The following is a 20,370-nucleotide window of genomic DNA, read 5'->3' on the forward strand; positions in this document are numbered from 1 at the left end:
GCGGCCTCCGCCGCCCGCCAATGTCAGAATGACCCCCTATGTCTCTTACCGATGCCCTCGCTTCATATTTTATGGGATATTGCGGTTGTGGCTGAGGTTCGCCTTTAATCGGAATTACATGATAAGGAGAATCCCTATCCCACCCCACATGATTTCTATATAAGGCGGGTGCTTGTGCCAGAGCCCATTTAATGCTATAGGACTCTACGAATTCTCCCGGAACAAGTGGTGAGAACGAAGGTGTAATAACCTCCTCCCCAACTGGACAGTCGCGAACAAAGTCAGAGGGCCAATCCTGTTCGGCCAGCAAAATGTCATATATCTTGACTACACGATCCGAAAAGATGGCGTTTATAGTGCGTTCAATGTCCCCTTCCAATTGTAAAGTTACTGTATATACCCTATCGGGATCAGAGACACGCATATCTGCTGTTTCGACTTGTATGAAGTCATCAGTTGCTTTCACCTCCAGATGCTCTAGAAGATTCCGGCGAACTATTGTGACCTCTGCTGCGCTGTCTAACAGTGCTAGTGCCCATGTCTTGTTCTTCAAGAGAACTCTCTTCCTGTGTGGCATGTCTAACTGAGACTGCCGAACCTTTTTTCTTTTTAAACTGTTGTTTTGTTGGATCGGTTTCTCTTCCTTCTTGACAGAAACCTCCGATAAGCGTTGTGAATCCTGTCTTGGCTTCACGTACTCTGTTCTCCGCTCTGATCGCCCACCTCTCTCATTTCTCTTTTCCGATGAGTCCTGAAAGGAATGAGATTGGCGTGTATCAGTATATTGATATCTATCAGGCGTTTTCAAATTATCCCTATTTCTGAGATTATGGTGGTCATTACAACCCTGGCGGACGGTGTTAAAGCGGCGGTAAGACCGCCAACAGGCTGGCGGTCTTTTTTTTAGTATCATGACCATGGTCATCCGCCACTTCACCGTTCTGCCCGCCGGGGCGGAGACGACCGCTGGGCTGGAGACCTGGGTCTCCAGCCCGGCGGCCGTCACAATACCACCGCCGGTATTTCCAGCGGTAGGAACCGCCATGAAATCCATGGCGGTAAGCCCTATCAGTGCCAGGGGATTCCTTCCCTGACACTGATAGGGGTCACCCCCAACCCCACCCGACTCCCTCCCCTACACCCCCCACCACCCCTGCCATCCCCAAAGGTGGCAGGGCCCCCCTCCCCACCCCGACCCCCAACATCACATAACTCACACACACACACAACACGCACGCAGGCACCACCAACACACATACATGCACACACACCAACATACATGTCTACATCCACACACTCAGTCAGACACGCACACCCATATACAGACATACACGCACACATCCATACAGACATACATACAGACATACACGCACTCATTCCCAACACACGCAACTCACCCGCAAGCATACACGCACTCACACCCCCCTCTACATACACAGACGCACACCCCCATGCACCCACATAACACACAACACACAACACCCCCCCACCCCCCTCCCCTAACGGACGATCGACTTATCTTGTCCGTCGATCCTCCGGGAGGGGACGGGAGCCATGGGGGCTGCTCCGCCGACACCACACCGCCAACAGAACACCGCCGCGCTGAATCACAGGACGTGATTCGGTGGGCGGTGTTCTGTTGGTGTGGCGGTGGAGGTGGAGCAACCTCCACTTCCCCGCCGCCCGCCAGTATGGCTGTGGCGCCTCTCCGTCGTAAAAAGGACGGAGAGCAGCCAACAGTCATAATATGCAGAGCGGCAAACCGCCACTACTGGCGGTCTTCCGCACGGCGGTCCCTCAGCGGTCTTGTTAAAAGACCGCCGAGGTTGTAATGACCCCCTATATCTTGTCTGCGGGGTCTCGGAGATTCTCCCCTTTCTTTTTTAGGTGTCTGTTGTTTTTTTCTCCCAGCGCTTTTTATTACCCTCAGGTTGTTGTTGTTTAGTAGTATCTTCACTAACCTTTCCCTGAAACTGCGGTTTCTGTGGTTTAGCCCCAAGGCTATCACGACCGATACTGGAAAATGTTTCCGCTATTATTTTAGGCAGCTCCCGCTCCTGATCTAGTTGCGGGACGTCACGAAGACGCATACGCACCGCTAGTGCTACTGCCTCCCCTTTTAGATTACTCAATATAATTGAGGAAACCGTGGCAAAATTGCCTATCAGTTGCATTCCCAAATCTAAGGCTGCGGCAGCCCCATATTCATCGTGAATTTGTTTAAGCACTTCCTGTAAGTTTGCCAATGTTGGTGTACCATGTGCTGTCGTGTAGAGCGCGGCAAACACCATGCCCCATGTATTACAATGTTCCACTGTGGGAACCATTCCAAATGGTAAAACATTTTTAATATCCTATGTTTATCCTGAGGTCCCATATAGGGAAATACTGCCTCCAGCGTATTAATTTTTTGCGCCAGCCAAAATGGAGTCTCCTCCCGTTTGGCCGGAACCTTACCCATAATGGAGTGTACAGTCGCCGGATTTATACCTGGAGCAACTGCATGTTGTTGGGCTGGAGCAGCACGCGCTGGGTTTGTGTTTAGAGTCTGCATCACAAATTGTACTAAGCGTCTATATGTAGCCGTTAAGTCTGTATTCAAACGACGAACTTCAGCCACCGCCATGTTAGCAACCGCTGGATGTGGTGTATATGTGGCCAATAAAGGCCAGGTAGGACCATCATTACTTAGTGGACCAAGCCTAACTGGTAATATGGTATGGGGTAGGGTGCCATCAAGCCAATTATTATGTTCTTGATAAGATAGAGGTATCTCTAAATATGCATACGCCCTGTACTGTCCAGGGGCGTTCACGAACGTGTAGGTGTGAAAGGTATTTGAATTCCCATCAACTGCTGGAAATGTGACCCAAGAGTAAAACAGTTCTGTTCTATATGCTGCATGGGCGGCCACCACAAACGTGACTGGACCCCCCTGGTTCGCTAGACCATGTGCAAGCAAATGTGCTGTGAGCGGTTGTCGCATATTAACCGCTATTTGTATTGCCTGGGGATTCGCCATTATGAAAACAGCGATGGCTCAGAGAAGGCACACCAAAACCGGGGTTTTTCCTTTCAGAGTTCAAGCTTGAACAACCAACCGCTATAACTAGGATTTACCTATATCGCGGTGGCGGAAGTCCTCAGTGCCACGGACGTCTTCGTTAAAGGAACCGAGGAGTCAATATAATATATGAGATCGAGAGAGTCAGCCGGACCCAAAAATTAGAGCCAGACCAATCGTTGGCGGCGCCATGTCGCGTTGGCTCTCATTATCCTAAATGAGACTACTGGATTTTTAGGTAGCAGGGTCGTTCCTGGTGTGGGGGACTTAGGGGGTCATTCCGACCCCGGCGGGCGGCGGGCGCTGCCCGCCGGGCGGAGACCGGCAGAAGACCGCACCGTGGTCAAATGACCGCGGCGGTCATTCTGACTTTCCCGCTGGGCGGGTGGGCGACCGCCAAAAGGCCGCCCGCCCGCCCAGCGGGAAAGCCCCAGCAACGATGAAGCCGGCTCCGAATGGAGCCGGCGGAGTTGCTGGTGTGCGACGGGTGCAGTGGCACCCGTCGCGATTTTCAGTGTCTGCTAGGCAGACACTGAAAATAATTATGGGGCCCTGTTAGGGGGCCCCTGCACTGCCCATGCCTGTGGCATGTGCAGTGCAGGGGCCCCCAAGGGCCCCACGACACCCGTTCCTGCCATCCTGTTCCTGGCGGTTTTTACCGCCAGGACCAGGATGGCGGGAAGGGGGTCGGAATCCCCATGGCGGTGCTGCGAGGAGCGCTGCCATGGAGGATTCTTTGGGGCAGGGGTAAACCGGCGGGAAACCGCCGGTTGCCCTTTTCTGACCACGGCGGTAATTGCCCATGAAGCACCGCCAGCCTGTTGGCGGTGCTTCCGCGGCACTCTGCCCTGGCGGTTTTCAACCGCCAGGGTCAGAATGACCGCCTAAGTCTGACCCACGAAAAAGGATCCCTGTCACCTTCAATCCGGTTTTGCTCCGGCTAACTAGCAGTGCCTCATCTCTCCCACGGGGAAGGGATGATTGGGCAGCCGAGCGCATGACATCTTTAGAACTTCTCAGGGAAGTCGTGGTCACTCAGATCCCAACCAGCTCTCTCATATACAGTATGATCTCATATACAAATGACAAAGGCAGTTTAAGTTTTATAGATCGATTTAATAAAATGACTGCATTTTAGATATTAAGGCGTGAGCCGCAATAACCAGAACCATACAACACAGTAGAATTGAAATAGTAACAAAGAGAGTGAAACATAAGAATAATGCTATCATAGTGTTAACAGATTATGTTCTGTCTAATTAAGTTCTATTTCGAGCACAGCATGTTAAGCTCTAAGCTTGCCTTTCACATTCCCCGGGAAGACATCAACCCTCATACCTGAGCAAAGGCCTGTGATCTGGACCAGCATCTGCAACAGGGCAGTCAGTGTCTAGTTGTGGTTCCCTAGTCGGAATCTCCCTCTTACGTGTATTAGGACTAGGAAGTGTTTTTATAACTAACATGTAGATGTGGTAACAAACGGCCCTACGTAAGAATGTGTATCGTCTATAAACCAAAGACTAAACTCCTACCACGTCTATCGGCAATGTACCAGACTGTATCCTTGACTGAAGCACAGAGTGAGCAAGAATGTATTATTTGAGAACTCCGGTGCTGAAGTAGACTAAACAGTGTGATATAAGAAAATAAAACAAGACCGTAGAACTGGTTATTGAAAAATAACAGTACGAGGCTGAATAAAATGCATCTAGAGCAAAGTGCACAGAGGCCCGATGCTGTAAGCAAACGAATAAAATGCATCTAGGGTATAGTGCACAAAGGCCTAATGCATAAAGCAAACGTGCAAAAGTTACATAAAAATGGCTACACTACAATAAGGTTATCCCCGAGATAGTTGATTTGCCGTCTACTATGCGTGACTTTACGAAGAGCAGCCTAGGTCACAGTCAGAGAGAGAGGCCCCCTGCTGGGAGATATCACTCTCCCTAAGCTCTCATTGATGGAGAGAAGCAGCCTGGAAGAAGCCGTCAGCCTTGAATAAGTTGGGGAGGCGATTGTGAAGCTAGCATCGGGCAAGACGCCAGGCCCGGATGGCTTTCCGGGGGAACTATACAGTAAATGCAGTGATATCCTAGGTCCCCATTTGCTCGCTATGTACGAGGAGGCCGAAGAGACAGGCGGCTTTCCCCCGGGCCTTGACCAGGCCACCATAGTGGTGATCCCCAAGACTAATCCCCATTACAGCATTGCTCTGCCTATCGCCCAATCTCCCTTCTCAATACTGAGATCAAGGTTTTGTCCACAATCCTCGCAACCAGACTTAAGGGGGTGTTGCCCTCGCTGATTCACCAAGATCAATGCGGCTTCTTGCCCACGAGAAGCACTAGGCACTGCATTAGGCGCCTGCATGTAGCGTTGGCCCACCGGGGCCTTTTGACCCCTCCGTTGGCGCTCCTCCTACTAGATTTTGAAAAGGCTTTCAACACCGTGGACTGGACTTACCTAGACCAGGTGGTATTGAGCAGTGGGCTCGGTCCTAGGTTTCATGGCCTAGTGAAACTCCTCTACTCCAATCCGACGGCACAAGTGCAGGTAAACAGGGTGATCTCAGACCTGTTCCCCATTCGATGGGGCACCCGTCAGGGGTGTCCCCTATCCCCGCTTCTCTTCACGCTGGCGATAGAGCCCTTGGCGAAGGTCATGAGGGAGGACCCCCTGATGGATAGTTGGTCTTGGCCCGTGGGGCGAGAAGACCGCGTGGCACTTTACGCGGATGACGTACTTCTCTTCCTGGCCAACCCTGCCCGCAGCGGACCCCGGGCGCTGCAGATCCTGGGTCTGTTCTCAGAGGCCTCCAGTTTGACCCTCAATCCCAGTAAATTCCTGCTAGTGCCGCTGCACCCTTCCAGAGACTGTGTGGATTGGCAACAAGGCATCCCTATCAAGCGTAACAGCTTCCGGTACCTGGGTGTGCAAGTGGCTTTGCTGCTAGAGCTGGCCTGGGCACTTAACATCTCCCCACTCACCTGACTGGTCGGAGACGACCTTCAGTGCTGGTAGACCCTACCCCTAAACCTGCTGGGCAGAATAGCACTCTATAAAATGATGATACTCCCCCGGTTCCTTTACCTCTTGCAGAACTACCCTCACCCTGTGCCTCTGCGATGGTTTAGAGAAACTGATGCTGCAGCGCAACAGTTTCTGTGGTGCGGCTCTCGGCCCAGGCTAGCCCTTGGCACTTGTCAAAGGGATGTTTATGAGTGCTGGCTGGGGATGTCTAACATCTACTATTATTACTTAGCAATGCACTTATTGGTGATAAACGACTGGATGGGGAGGCTGGTTGGACCCACAGTACTTGGAGCACGGTACGGCAGCCCCCATCCCTACGCAATCCCAGATGTGACAAGGGTGGTTTTGATGGGCTGGTGTGAGGCTCAGAGGGTGTTGGGTTGGTGGGCCCGCCACACCCAGCAGACCCCAATGTGGCACGGGAGGTGGTTGGCGGAGGTCTCGGCCTTGGAAGGGTTTCAAAGATGGGACCTCATAGGAATCTCACTACTTGGGGATGTCAGGTAGGGGTCGCACATGTGGTCCTTTGAGGAGCTTCAGCAGCACTTTTTGCTTAATAAGACCAAGTCCCACAAATACCTGCAACTCCAGCATATGTTACGCATGTTTGTCCGGGCCGGCGAGGTCCTCCCCGAGTTCAGTCCCATGGAGGCGAAGGTGCTGATGGGAGGTCTGGGTAAAGGGGGGTGTCGCGGGTCTACCGCTCCCTAATCACCAACACAGCTCAGTCACTGGACAAGCTCCTTCAGAGGTGGGAGGAGTGGTTGGGCCCCATGGAAGAGGAGGACTGGAGGGAAGCGCTGATAGCCCCTAGAACCCTGACCATGGACATCCGCTTTCACGCGTTGCAGACATACTACCTACACACAGCATACCTCACGCCCATCAGGTTACATAAGGCAGGCCTCGGGTCCCATGCTGACTGTCCCCGATGTTCTGGCCCTGACGCCGACTTTTATCACATGGTATGGACCTGCACGAGTATTGCCTCTTACTGGCGGGCGGTGGTGACTGAAATTTCGGGGGTCTTGCAGATGGAGGTGACCGCGGCCCCACTTCCACTCTTATTGGGGGTCAAGGAGGGAGTGGGGTCTAGCAGAGCTGATCGGATTTTCCTGGGAGTGGCATGTCTGGTGGCCAAAAGAGATATTGTGGCTGATTGGAGAGCGGAGGTGGTGCCGATATTGGCCAAGTGGTGCCGTGGAGTAGACTGGTGTGCCCAGTGGGAGAAACTCGTACACGAAGCGAGAGGGTGCCCGACCAAATACAAGAGAGTGTGGGGGAAATGGGAGGCCATCTGGGGTGTTGGTTCCAGGCCTGGGCTGTAAGGAGCTTGCCGTGGGGCGACCTGTCACCATAAGCACTAATTACTGTTCAACATGCCTCTGTGTTATCTATCTCAAATGAACGATTTTGTGTGCCATTTTGCTTGGTGGAGCGGGATGTGACCTACTTTGTAGTTATTTGTTTTTGCAAAAATACAATAAAGTTCTTAAAAAAAAAAAACATTTTTAGCCCCTTCTCTGTTGTTTGGGCCCTATTGCTTGTGCAACTAAACTGACCTGGGCCCTAATGCTAGCCAGGAAAATTCACCCCATGTAATTTTTGATAGTAAGACTGCCATAATCAGGGTCCAGTGCTCACTCACAGAGGATGGGGATGAAGGGGCTCCTGTGCTGTGAAGCAGATAGGAGAGAACTAAAGAAGGAACATGCCTTCTCACCAATGTGCCCACTACCTGAAAGAAAAGGAAATGTGCGCAAAGGTTAATCACCAAATATAAAGGTTGCTTTTGGAGCCAGTATATGTTTTAATTAATGGAGCTACTCAGTTTCATGGTTGCAAATATGCATTCATTTTGAAAAATAGTATGTGTCCATTATGAGGAGCGCACCGTTTTAATGGATGCATATCAAAATATTTACACTACATATAGCTTATCATTAGAATATATTTTTAAAGCATTTGTTTTTATCTTAAACAGTATTTTCCAGCAGCCCGATTTCTACAGTGTAATACAGTTTTAAAATAGTAACATTCACAGTGCTGCCTGTCACAGATGTGGACCTCTTAGCACAATAAACAGGTCATTTTTTCTCACTGCACCAATCAGGATTTAATTCTGCGACTATCTGGTCACACATGAAAACATCTGCAGTGATCACATTAGCCAACTGAGGTTTCATAAGGTAAACTAGTATACATCCCTTTAATTAATTGAACTTGCATTTATTTTACATTGGAAGCGTGTGCATGTTTTTAAATGCAGTTACTCAAAGGGAAAAAAAAACAATAAAATGCTGAATTTTCAGCAGTAAGAAAGACGCTATATAGTAAAAGTGTTTATTTCAACAGTTTTATTATGTTGCTCAGTACATGAATAATACCCACACAGAATATAATGAAAACAGCACTTGTGCATGTTGCTAGCAGCGAGAATCAAGTTATGTTAGAAATGGGATCTCTAGTTGGCAGAGGTATGTACCCTGTCCGAGTAAGAACCAGAATCCTAGTCAGGGTAAGTAAAATACACAACCTAAATTAGCCTGTGCTCACCTTTGGTAGCTTGGCGCAGAGCAGTCAAGATTAACTTAGAAGGCAATGAGTAAAGAATTTCTGCAACACACTTACATTAATCACAACAATAACATCACAAAAAGACTCCACACAGTATTAAGAAAATATGCAATATTTATCTATTAAAAATAGTACCAAAATTACAATCAAGTTATTTTACATTTCAATTTTATCAAAGCAGTGGTTTTAGCAAGTTACATGGTTTAAAATGATGCAGGGCATTATGCGATGTAAATGCGCTTTGTTTAAGTAAATTACTGTAATACTCCAGTCACCCTCTTTTTCATAGAGCGACCAGGCGTTATGTCCTTGGTTAATTCTCTCTGCAGCGCAGTGGAAAGAAAAGCTGTCAAGGGCTGTTAGCCAACCAGAGGCACCAGGGAAATCACTGCAGTGGGATTTAGAGGTAAGGAGATATTGTGGTGGCCGGTGCCCAAGCAGAATGCAAAAGGTGCACGAATGTGCAGCATGCCTCTGTTACCTGGTCAGCAGGATAGGTACTAAGGAGGCTGAGGTGAAGTCCATGCAGAAGCGGTTGGTAGGTTTCAGGGAAACCGCACTGCATGCTGGATAACGCAGGTGCCCAGTCAAGCTGAAGCCGCTGTGCGATCCTTGGCAACGAGGGAGGCAGGGTGCAGAGAAGTCGCTCTGTGATCCTTGGTAAAAGCTGGTAGCAGGCTGCAGGGAAGCTGATCAGAGTTCTTTGATATCCCAGAGACCCCTAGTAGAACGGGAGGCAAGTCAGCAAGTCCTTGGAATCACTCTTGGGGTGGTTGTTGATTCTTGTTTTGCAGTGCAGGTATCAGCAGGGCAGCGCAACAAGGCAGAGCAGCAGTTCCTGGTAACACTCACTCCTGGCAAAATGGCTATCCTGACACACCGCGGTCTTTACTCCAGCAGAGATTCCTTGAGTCCAGAAGTGTTCTGTTTTTAGGGGGTCAGAGACTCAGTACTTATACAAAAAAGTAAAGTGCCTTTTATGGGGGGAAAAGGTTTCTCTGAAGTGCACAGGCCCCCCCTTCAGCCTAGCCCTAGCTCCAGACTATCAGTGGGGGGGTAATCAGCCCCTTCATGTGGGCTCTGGTCACTACCCTTTGAGGTGTCAGCGTAAGTCTTTCCCAACCTCCTACCCCGGAAGACCCAGCAGTATGCAGATGAATGCAGATGCAGCAAGTATCCTTTGTTGTGGGTGTCTGGAGCAAACCAGTGAGAGCAGAGAAATGGGCACTTTCTAAAAGTAGCATTTCTAAAATAGTAATGATAAATCTGACTTTACCAGTAAAGAGGTTTTATCATTACCATGCAAATGATACTAAACATGATGCAGCTACTCGTCTCTGATCAAGAACTACAGCTTTAAAGTATTTAAGGAATTCACAATGCTGGCCTATGGGAGGGGAAGGCCTCACAGTAATGAACACTAATTTCGGGAGTTTTTAATTACCAGGACATGTAGAACTCAAAAGTGCATGTCCTGCCTCTTACTTACATGGCACCCTGCCCCTTGGGTTACCCAGGGCCTACTTTAAGGGTGACTTATATGTAAGAAAATTGGGTTTAATTCTTGACAAGAAGTTTTTAAGTGGCAAGTCTAGGTGGCAGTACACACACAGGCTCTGCAGTGGCAAGCCTAACATATGTTTACAGGGCTACTTGAGTGGGCTGCATAAGTGGTGTTTCAATCCCACTAGTGGCATTTACTTTCCAGGCGTGGGGTATATGATACACCGCTTTACAAGGGACTTATAGGTAAAATAAATATGCCAATTGGGGACACCAATGTTACCAATTGTAGGGGAGAAGCACATGCACTTTAGCAATGATTAGCAGTGGTAAAATGCTCAGAGTCCTAAGCCCAACCAAAAGATACAGCAAAACAGGAGGTAAATAGCAAAATGTCTGGGGTAAGACCACCCTAAGGATGACAGGTTTAACAAATTAACAATTCTAACATGTTTTTAGAATGCTCCTAGCAGCCCACCACCCTAATGCTACCGCTATGCACTACACCACGAGAGCATGGGAGAACTAACTTGCCGCTAGAGTTTATTGTGCCTCTGTGCCTCTGTGCACTGCATACCTGTTCAAAGTGGCTCAGCTGTGTTTACCAGACTTCAGCTTGGAGAGAGTGTTCCTTCAAAAGAAAAACACACAATCAGCTAGGCTCAGCTCTTCTCATCTCTGAATCAGCTCTTTGCATAAGAGTGGATTCTCCAGTGGTCTGGCAGAAACTCTCATGACAACCTGGTGCAAAGGCCTCTACAACTCAGTGATCAACTCCAGTGGTTTATATAGGATATTGACCACTGACTTTTAGATTGCATTGCAAAATCTAGTGGTGATTTTCTAAAATCAGTGATGCAATCGGCCTAAACAAAGCAAGATGGAAGTACATTAACTTGGACTACATGTTTACCTTGTGAACTGTTAAAGATGTAGATATTGAGGCACCTGGTGCTATAGCGAATCAGTGTTTAGATGAAAATGGCACTTTCACAAGTTCTGCAGTAGATAATGACATGTAGAATGTGGACCAAAGGCAGATAGGCTAACTCATTATTTTCAAAATTGAGTCTAACTCAGGAGTTCACAACAGACTAACACTAGTAGGTTTCTTAAAATGCTGTAAAATCATGCCCTTAGATGAACCTGCCATTTCATCCACGCAAAACAGATGTTGTCCTTTGTAAGGAAATGCCTTTGTTGCATGATCATCCCCCAAGTTTTGGACTGATGCTGCTGGTTTTTCGACTCTGAGCGTGCACTGAGGCCTGCTAACCAGACCTCAGTGCCAGTGTTCTTACGCCTTACCAAACGTATGTTGAGTTGGCTATCTTCAGTTGCCATAAGCTGGCTTACTTATAAGTCCCTAGTGTATGGTGTCAAGGCACCCAGGGCATATAAGGTAAAGTGTCCCCGAAGGCTATAGCACTTGTTGTGCTACCTTATATGTGACAAAGTACAAAATGTCTCCCAGTATTCCACTGCAGCCTGGAAGAGCAGTTTTAAACTGCAAGTTCGACTTTGCCATTTAACCTAGTGGCAAACCCCCCACTTCCTTTAACAAAATATGTAAGCCTATGGAGCCGTAAAGCAGGAAGCTGTATATTATTAAGTGGGACATATACTTTTAATATGTCCTGACAGCAAAGCTTCCAAATTGTTGTTTTAGTTGTGGAAAGTCAGTAGACCCATTGGCTAACACAGCAATTGGCTGACCTCTCAGCCCGGCTAACTTCTGAATAGGTAAATGGGTACTGCAAGGTATCAGATTAAACTTGCCATTAAATCCCACTTGATGCCAAGTCAAATTTAATGCCACTTTCAAGGAAAGGCAACTTGTCCAATTTGTCCAGTAGCCTCGCACAGTTGTTGTATTGCATCCTCTCCAGGCTGGTAGCATGCACAAGAACACACCACACACGGAGCTAATAGTGAATGTCTTTACTCAGCGTACTGAACTGAACTCTCAATATCCTAATAATCTTTAAAGACCATACCTTGACACCTCCCAGATCGATTACATAATTTCCTTCATAAGTTCACCCTTAGTCACGGGGTCTTAACACTTACAGTTGTAAGACACTACACCACCAGACAGCCTTCTGCCCTCCTTGGGGGGGGAGTGTGAATGATTTCCAGGCTGGCGAATAACAGTAGCGTGCTACAGGGAAGAAGTCACTTAGTGTGCTGGCCCAAAAGGCGAGCTTCAAAGACAAAGCTGCGTTTGAAGGGCAAGTGGTGATCACACTCCTGAAGGGTTACCCCAATTGTTCAGATAGACAGGCTGGCAGCGGGAACAGAGAGGGGGGACTAGTGCCCAAACCATTTTTCCTATGGGTAGCCACGCCTTTATGGTGGGTTACCAAGCTCCTAACATCCACGGAGGTGTTCAGACATCTTGGGAGTGGGCAGAATAGTGCACTCTGGAATTTCCAAATGCCACTCATAGCTGGAAATGATCACAGGGCAGGAGGGATCCTGGTAGCCCATAGGTTAGTGACTACATCATCTCCCTATGTCCCTTTAAGGGCATACATTTGGCACCTCTGGCACTTTGAACCCCAGAGCATGCCAGAACTGGATAGAGGACTAGATAAGTACTCCCCTGCTGATCCCTGGACCTGGAAGGAGAGGCTACACAGCCTGGTAACCTGCACCTGCCACACCTTGGGCTAGCAAAGAAAGGACTATGCCTGTGGCTCCTGCCTCGTGAAAAAGTCTTCCCCAAGCCCCAAACCAAAGAAGTGACTCCAAGGATAATCAGGCAGAGAGGAGAGCATCACATGGAAGTAACCCAATGGTATCCATCTACCTATTCTACTATGCAGTAATATATATATATATATATATAGAGAGAGATGCAATCTGGAGAAGCAGAGACGCATTACGCAGGACAGGGCGCTGACGCGTGAGCCGGGCGAACAAGCAGGCAGCTGCAGCAAGTACGCTTCGAGGAGAACTCGAGGAGTTCTCGAGGAGAACAATGAGTGGGTTTGAAACAACATGAGAAGTGCAAACCTGGGAGAAAAACTGGAACTCGGATACCTTTTGTGGGGGGTTTTTCCATTTATTTTCCTGCTTTCGTGATGACTCTTTTAAACCCATGTCCTTTCTTCTGAACAGATCTCCACCTGAAGCATTTCAAAAACTCAATTAAAAGTTGCTTACCCACCCCTCATTTTTTTCTACAATCTGGGAATTGAACAAGCCAGGACATCAGCGCTCATAGTGCACCTTGTCATCCCGCAATGCGGGCCACAGATCTTCGTTGGGGACTCCCCGTCCCAGGGGGCAACCAGCATGAGGGGGCAGAGCCAGGACATCAGCGCTCATAGCGCACCTCGCCGCCCCGCAACGCGGGCCACAGAATTTCATTGGGGTCTCCCTGTCCCAGGAGGCTACCAGCACGAGGGGGGCGGAGCCGGGACATCAGCGCTCATAACGAAGCCCGGGCCAAGGGCAGGCCCGTCTGCGCCCGTCAGAGACTGGAAGAGGCCGGGCTGGGCCACACCTCCTGATCTTAAGGTAGACGTCTTTTGGCCTGACATTTTATACATTTTTTGTAATATCTACTGGATCCTTTGACACCTATTACAGAATGGGGAAGCGTAAAGCTCAAGGGAGTCCCGTGGCGCTAGCTACTTCATCTAAAATCCCCAAATCTCACAAAACCTTGAAAAGATTTTCCAACTGTGCCACCAATGAAACTGATTCCTTAATTGAAGAGGTTGAGTCTATGCTAAAAGGGAAAGAGAGCAGAGCCACAAAAGGGTCAACTAGCGTTTCTCTTTCATCCTTATTTAGGCCCAGAACACCAAAAAGAGCCAACCCAGCTAGTTGCATGGATCATGTTTCAAAATTGTTAACTCAAGCGGGGCCCAAGGTTATAGTTGATTCAGAGGCTGAAAGACACAGTCCTATCCAAATGGCAGATAGGGGTGTTGTTGATAGCACCGCTATTGTGCATGATATACCTTGCTCTAATCGCTTTTCCGCACTAGGAGACCTTGACCACAATTTAGTGAAAGGTCACTTGGACCCTAATCAGGGAACCTTTCTTGGGTGCAGACACAAAGGGCCAGATGTATAAAACGATTTTGCATTCGCAAACAGTGAGAATCAGTAAATTTCACCGTTTGTGAATGCAAAATAGGCTTTCACAATGTAGAAAAGGCATTGCAGTCCATTTTAGGGAATCCAATTTTTTTGTAATTCCCTACAATTGTGACTCCAGATAGGGAATCGCAATATGCGATTCCCTAAACAAGAAATCGCAAATAGGGAATTTCTATTTGCGACTCCCTATGCACATGTAACAGGCATTTCTGTAATGCGAACTGGGCATTTAGGAAATGCTAATACCATCAACTCCAAGTTGATGGTAACCATGTGCAATTTTAAAAAATGCATTAAAATGCAGTTTTAAAAATGCCATGTAGCACACACATGCCCCTAGGGCATGTGTGCGCTTTACATGTGCACAGTTTTTTTTGGGGTGCATCAAAGAGGGCCTTGGACCCTTGACACCATGGGTTTTGCGATTACTAATTTGCAAATTGTTAATAAGAAATCGCAACTTAGGAAATGCAACAACATTTGCATGTATGGGTTATAGGAACGAATGGAGTCACAATCCCTAATAACGATTCCGTAATAGCGATTGCGATTCTGTAGGAATCACTATTAGGGAATCGCTATTTTGTTTCATAGCATTTTGCATTCCCTGAATAGCGATTTCTTAAAATTCGCTATTTGGGGAATGCAAAATGTGATTTTGATACATCTGGCCCAAAGTTCTGTGCTCCACTGTTGCGCTGGACGCCGTTTGCATTTTTGTCTTAGCCAGAAAATATTTAAACAGTGTGTGGCTCATTGCTGGGGTACAGACACGTATCTGCATCCCATGAGTGAGTTGGAGCCTGTTTGGAATTTCCCGACCCTCATAAAAAATCTAACCAAAATCTTGCATCCCCCGGAGAAACTGGGCGTGGTTTGGATTTTTGATTTGACTAAAGAAAAATCCAAACACCATCTGGATCTTTGCTGGGCAGAGAAAACCGGCTCTTTGCAACTGCATGCAGGCAGATGCTGTGCCAATTTTATTCTTGTCCTCAGAATAATGCAAAGAAAATTATGCTCCATGAAGGAGCACAGAAGCATGCAAACCGTGTCCCAGCGAGGATCCGGACACTGTTTGGATATGTGTTTGTCTAAGTAAAAGTCCAGACCGTGCTCCGCTTCTTAATAGGCCACAGAAGGAAGATTGACGCTCCTGGAGTACTTTTGCTTATCTCTGAAAAAAATTCGCGCAGCATCCGGCTTCTTAGTTGGGGGCGCGAGGAGCTGGCAAAGTTTGTATTTTTTGCTTTGCCTTCGAAAAATCCAAACAGCATCCAGCTCCTTGCTCTAATTATCTAGCCAACAGGAATAGTCCAGGGTGGTATAGCATGAGTGGATGCTACTACTTTTTCTTAACAGACTTCCATGCACAGGCTATAAATTGTTTTAAATAGAATATTCTCTTGTATCTGCGATGACAATTTCTGGAGTGTTTGGGGCAACGCAAAACTCCCACACAGAATAGGCATTGCCGGACTCTGGACATCTGCTTGGCAGGATTTATATCTGCCCATTTGAGAAACAAAATACAGAACACCTGTGTTAAAAATTAAAATATAACTTTTGCATTATATCTTCAGGATGCAGTGAAATATTGATGCAGAGGTTGTGCCATTACATTGCCTGGATGTGCTTCAACACATACAGTTTGAATGGGTACACAGAGACTAAAAAGAATCTGCTTGAACAACCTAACACCAATTTTCTTTTTTAGTAAAAAGGTCCTGCACGGGGATCCACAAACACCCCAGTAGTGAAAGGGTTAATATAAAAAAAAAACTGAAATTGATGTGAAAGCATAATTGAAATGAAGTTGTGGTTTAAATATATAAGCAAAAAATCCTGAGGTTTCCCAATTATGATTAGCTCTGCAAACCATAGCTCATGCATGTACCGTGCATAACTGGCTCACCAATGAAATGCTTATTGCATCAGAATATTGGTAAGTATAAATAAGGGGACTTCAACATCTTCAAACTCAGTGGTGACATTTGAAAGTGGTGGGGCGTAAAAGTCTGGGTATGACTTTTATGTAGCGAGTGGAGCGAGCAACTTAATGGACAAACGTGGGTTTGAGGGTGGGTGCTCCTCCCAATAAAAAAGATTGACAAATGGTGCAGCTGAAGGAAAATAAATTTTGTGAGAAAGCGAGGTTTATAAAGCAGTGGGAATGTATAGTCTTGAAATATTAAACAAATTAAAAACTGCCCTATATCTTACTGCATTAATATGTTCACCATTTACTTTAATGTGCGAATTGTACACAGCAACAACTTCAGGCCCTATAAAGTGTGTGCTTGCCCAGTGTCTTCAACTGCATGCGGCATCAACTTTGGAAGAAAATGCTCTAACAAGGCATCAGGGAGCACACACAGCCGCTGGTTGCAATCAGCCATACAGAAAAATTAGACAGGTTTTTAAGTGGGATGAAAAAAGTGGGGTCTCTCTAAAAGGGAGCATGCAAAATAAATGTCAGTGATTCCCATATTGTGCCACCTGGCCTGTATTTTGGTTTCTCTCTGAGATGTTATTGCATCCAGAAATATAACACAACAACTGACATGCATCTAAAACATGTTGGTACTTTTGGCTTTGTCAATGATTGTTACCTGTTTAAGATAAATGAGTAACAACAATGATTAGTTATAAATAATTAACATTGGAAATGTTTCAATTTTGAAATTGTGAGACTGTGAATTAAATATTATTGAGACCGGTGGAAGGAGTAGGGCCTTCAGTTATGTGTGCTTTATGTTAGATATGTAAGCCCTTTTTATCTTCACATATCATCCATCTGCACATTTTCAAACTCCTCTCTTATCTGTTCAGCATCCTCTTTTCACTCTCCCCTATATGCACTTGCTCGCATCTCCCTCATTTTACCACCCCAAACATACACTGCGCTCATTCACATTTAAGCACTTTGTTTCCTTTTGTTTTTGCCTTCTAAATATTTCAACCTCTAAGCACTGAATTCACACACACATTTACACTGAAGTTTAATTGTAACTGGAATACATGACCATTGTTCTGTGTGCTCTGCAGAGACAGGCACTTTGCTTTGCCTTCAGCCTAAGCATGAGCCCTCTCAACCTAAGCCCCTCAAAAACACCTGGCACGAGTCAAAGTATGCACTATGCAAGAGTATTAAAATGCACGGAAAGAAATACAGAAACAGAATGATGATACACCTCTCTTGCGAATGCAACATTACGTAAAACGTGAAATAAGAGAGGATCTAAATCTCTTATTAACATTCATTGTTCGCATATCAACCCATGTTTTTGGCATTAACGCTAAGGGCATGATGATAGGGCTAGTTTTAACGCAATAAGCAGATAGCTACCTTTACTGTAAGCACATATTTCTCCCCTTATGCTTGACTCCGATATCTGGATCTGTTTCACAAGGGAACAAGAGGTCTGCTCGTATTTTGTAACATTTTCGTGGGGGTAAAAATACAGCAGCTTCACTTCTAAAAGAGCCAGCATTCTGCAGCCAGGGCCTGGGGTGTCACAGTGGGGAGGTTAGCGTGATAAGGGATCTCAATCTAATAAAAATAACATAAGATTAGCATTATAATATTTACTGTTACAGAAGACAAGGCACTAAGGGGGTCATTCTGACCCTGGTGGCCGGTGACCGCCAGGGTCACCGACCATGGGAGCACCGCCAACAGGCAGGCGGTGCTCCCAAGGGCATTCTGACCGCGGCGGTTCAGCCGCGGTCAGAAAGGGTAAACCGGCGGTCTCCCGCCGGTTTACCGCTGCCCCATTGAATCCTCCATGGCGGCGGAGCGCGCTCCGCCGCCATGGGGATTCAGACACCCCCTACCGCCATCCTGTTCATGGCGGGAAACCCGCCATGAACAGGATGGCGGTAGGGGGTGCCGCGGGGCCCCTGGGGGCCCCACAAAGTATTTCAGTGTCTGCTTTGCAGACACTGAAATACGCGACGGGTGCAACTGCACCCGTCGCACCCCTGCAACTACGCCGGCTCAGATCAATTCTGAGCCGGCGTCCTCGCTGCAGGGGCATTTCCGCTGGGCCGGCGGGCGCTCTTTTGGAGAGCGCCCGCCGGCCCAGCGGAAATGTTTGAATGGCCGCCGCGGTCTTTTGACCGCGGTGCGGTCATTTGTCGGCGGTACCTTGGCGGACGGCCTCCGCCGTCCGCCAAGGTCTGAATGACCCCCCATATCACATGTGCTTGCATCGACTCCTACTGTGTGAGGAATGGGAAAAAGGTGGGATCTATGCCTATGAATGACGGATGGCTATACTCACACAGGGATGACGACTCCAACGACCAAAACCATGACACTAAAAGCGTCACTGGCGTATAGTGGTTACTGCCATAGACCACAATGAAAATGAGGAGCTTTAGAGCAGTCAGCCATGCGTTTTGCGTCACAATGCAGAAAGTTGATTTACTGCCTGGGTTCTGTCTCCTGCTTCAGAGACAGGTGGGGCAGGCAGCCTGGGATGGACAGCCCAGACTTAAATGCATTGATTTGTTTAGAGTTACGATCGTTATAATCGTACCTCTGAACAAATCGAGCGATTTAATATTTTTTGCTATTAATGTGTAGGACTTTCAGCGGGGCACAGCCCCTCGCCCCTAGAGGAGAAACCGGCCATGTTTAAATTTCATCACATACACAAACAAAAAGATCGTACCATCAATAGTTGTATCACTGATATTGTTAGTGCTAGGGTATAATGCATGTCACTAATGAGATCACTTCTGAAATCTGTGAAGTTTTCTGTTATATCAAGGGCAAGGTCATGAGCATTTGGTGGGTGAGTTAAGGTTTGCATGGCAGATGTGCGAGATACGGTTTGTTGATCTCACCATAACTGGGGAATATCAGACATTTAATTTGGAACCATAACTACACTTTAACTGTGGTTTTTCAAATGAAATGTAGTTAGTATGTCTGTAGATGCTCTAAATGTAATATGCTATTTATTACCATTGTTGAGTTTGGAGAGGAAATGTGGCTGATGAGAGGCAGAGCCTCAGGTGTGTCTTGATGCCTCTCCTATCCCTCAGCTGTGGTAACAAATAGCATGTTACATTTTGCACATTTGCATGTGTATTTGTTTTTTAAAAGCTGTGTAACTAAAGCTAGGGTACAAAGGGTTACATTTTTGCAGTCTAAATCCATTGTAACATGCTAAATATGAACCAATACATTGTTTTCTTCACGTCATTTTCACTGTACTGTAATAACATGGAACATGACCTTTTGATTCTATTAATAAACATATGATATTTGGTTATTGCTACACTACCTAGAAATACTGTAGGAAAGTACCCTCTTTCTTGTCATGGTTACCCCCATTTTCTGCCTGTTGTCAGTGTGTTTGACTGTGTTCACTGGGATCCTGCTAACCAGGACCACAGTGATTATGCTCTCTCCGTCCTAACTTGGTAAATTGTACTATTGTCACCCCACATTTGGCATACTGGTGCCCCCACGTACGCCCCTAGTATATGGTACCCAGGGCATTGGGGTACCAGAGGATCCCCATAGGGGGGCTGCAACATGTATTATGCCACCCATGGGGAGCCCATGCAAAGTATTCTGCAAGCCTGCCTTTGCAGCCTGCGTGAAAGGGTGCATGCACCCTTTCTCACCATAGGTCACTGCACCAGATCACTATAAGACACCCCTATGGCAGGCCCTCCTAGCTCAGAGGGCAGGGTGCAAGTACCTGTGTGTGAGGGCACCTTGCACTAGCAGAGGTGCCCCCACAAACTCCAGTGCCATTTTCATGGACTTTGTGAGTGTGGGGATGCCATTGTATGCGTGTACTGGACATAGGTCACTACCTATATCCAGCTACATAATGGTAACTCCGAACCCAGGCATGTTTGGTATCAAACATGCCGGAATCATGCCGCAATATTTTTGTCTGTATTGGAAGTATGATTCTATGCCCTCTGGGGGCTCCTTAGAGAACCCCCAGCATTGCTCCTACCAGACTTCCAGGGTTTTCCAGGCAGTCCAAGCTGCTGCCACCCTGAGGCAGGTTTCTGCCCTCCTGCTGATTGAACAGCTCAAGCCCAGG

The sequence above is a fragment of the Pleurodeles waltl genome, chromosome 7 (assembly GCF_031143425.1).
Source record: "Pleurodeles waltl isolate 20211129_DDA chromosome 7, aPleWal1.hap1.20221129, whole genome shotgun sequence".
Lineage (NCBI taxonomy): Eukaryota > Metazoa > Chordata > Amphibia > Caudata > Salamandridae > Pleurodeles > Pleurodeles waltl.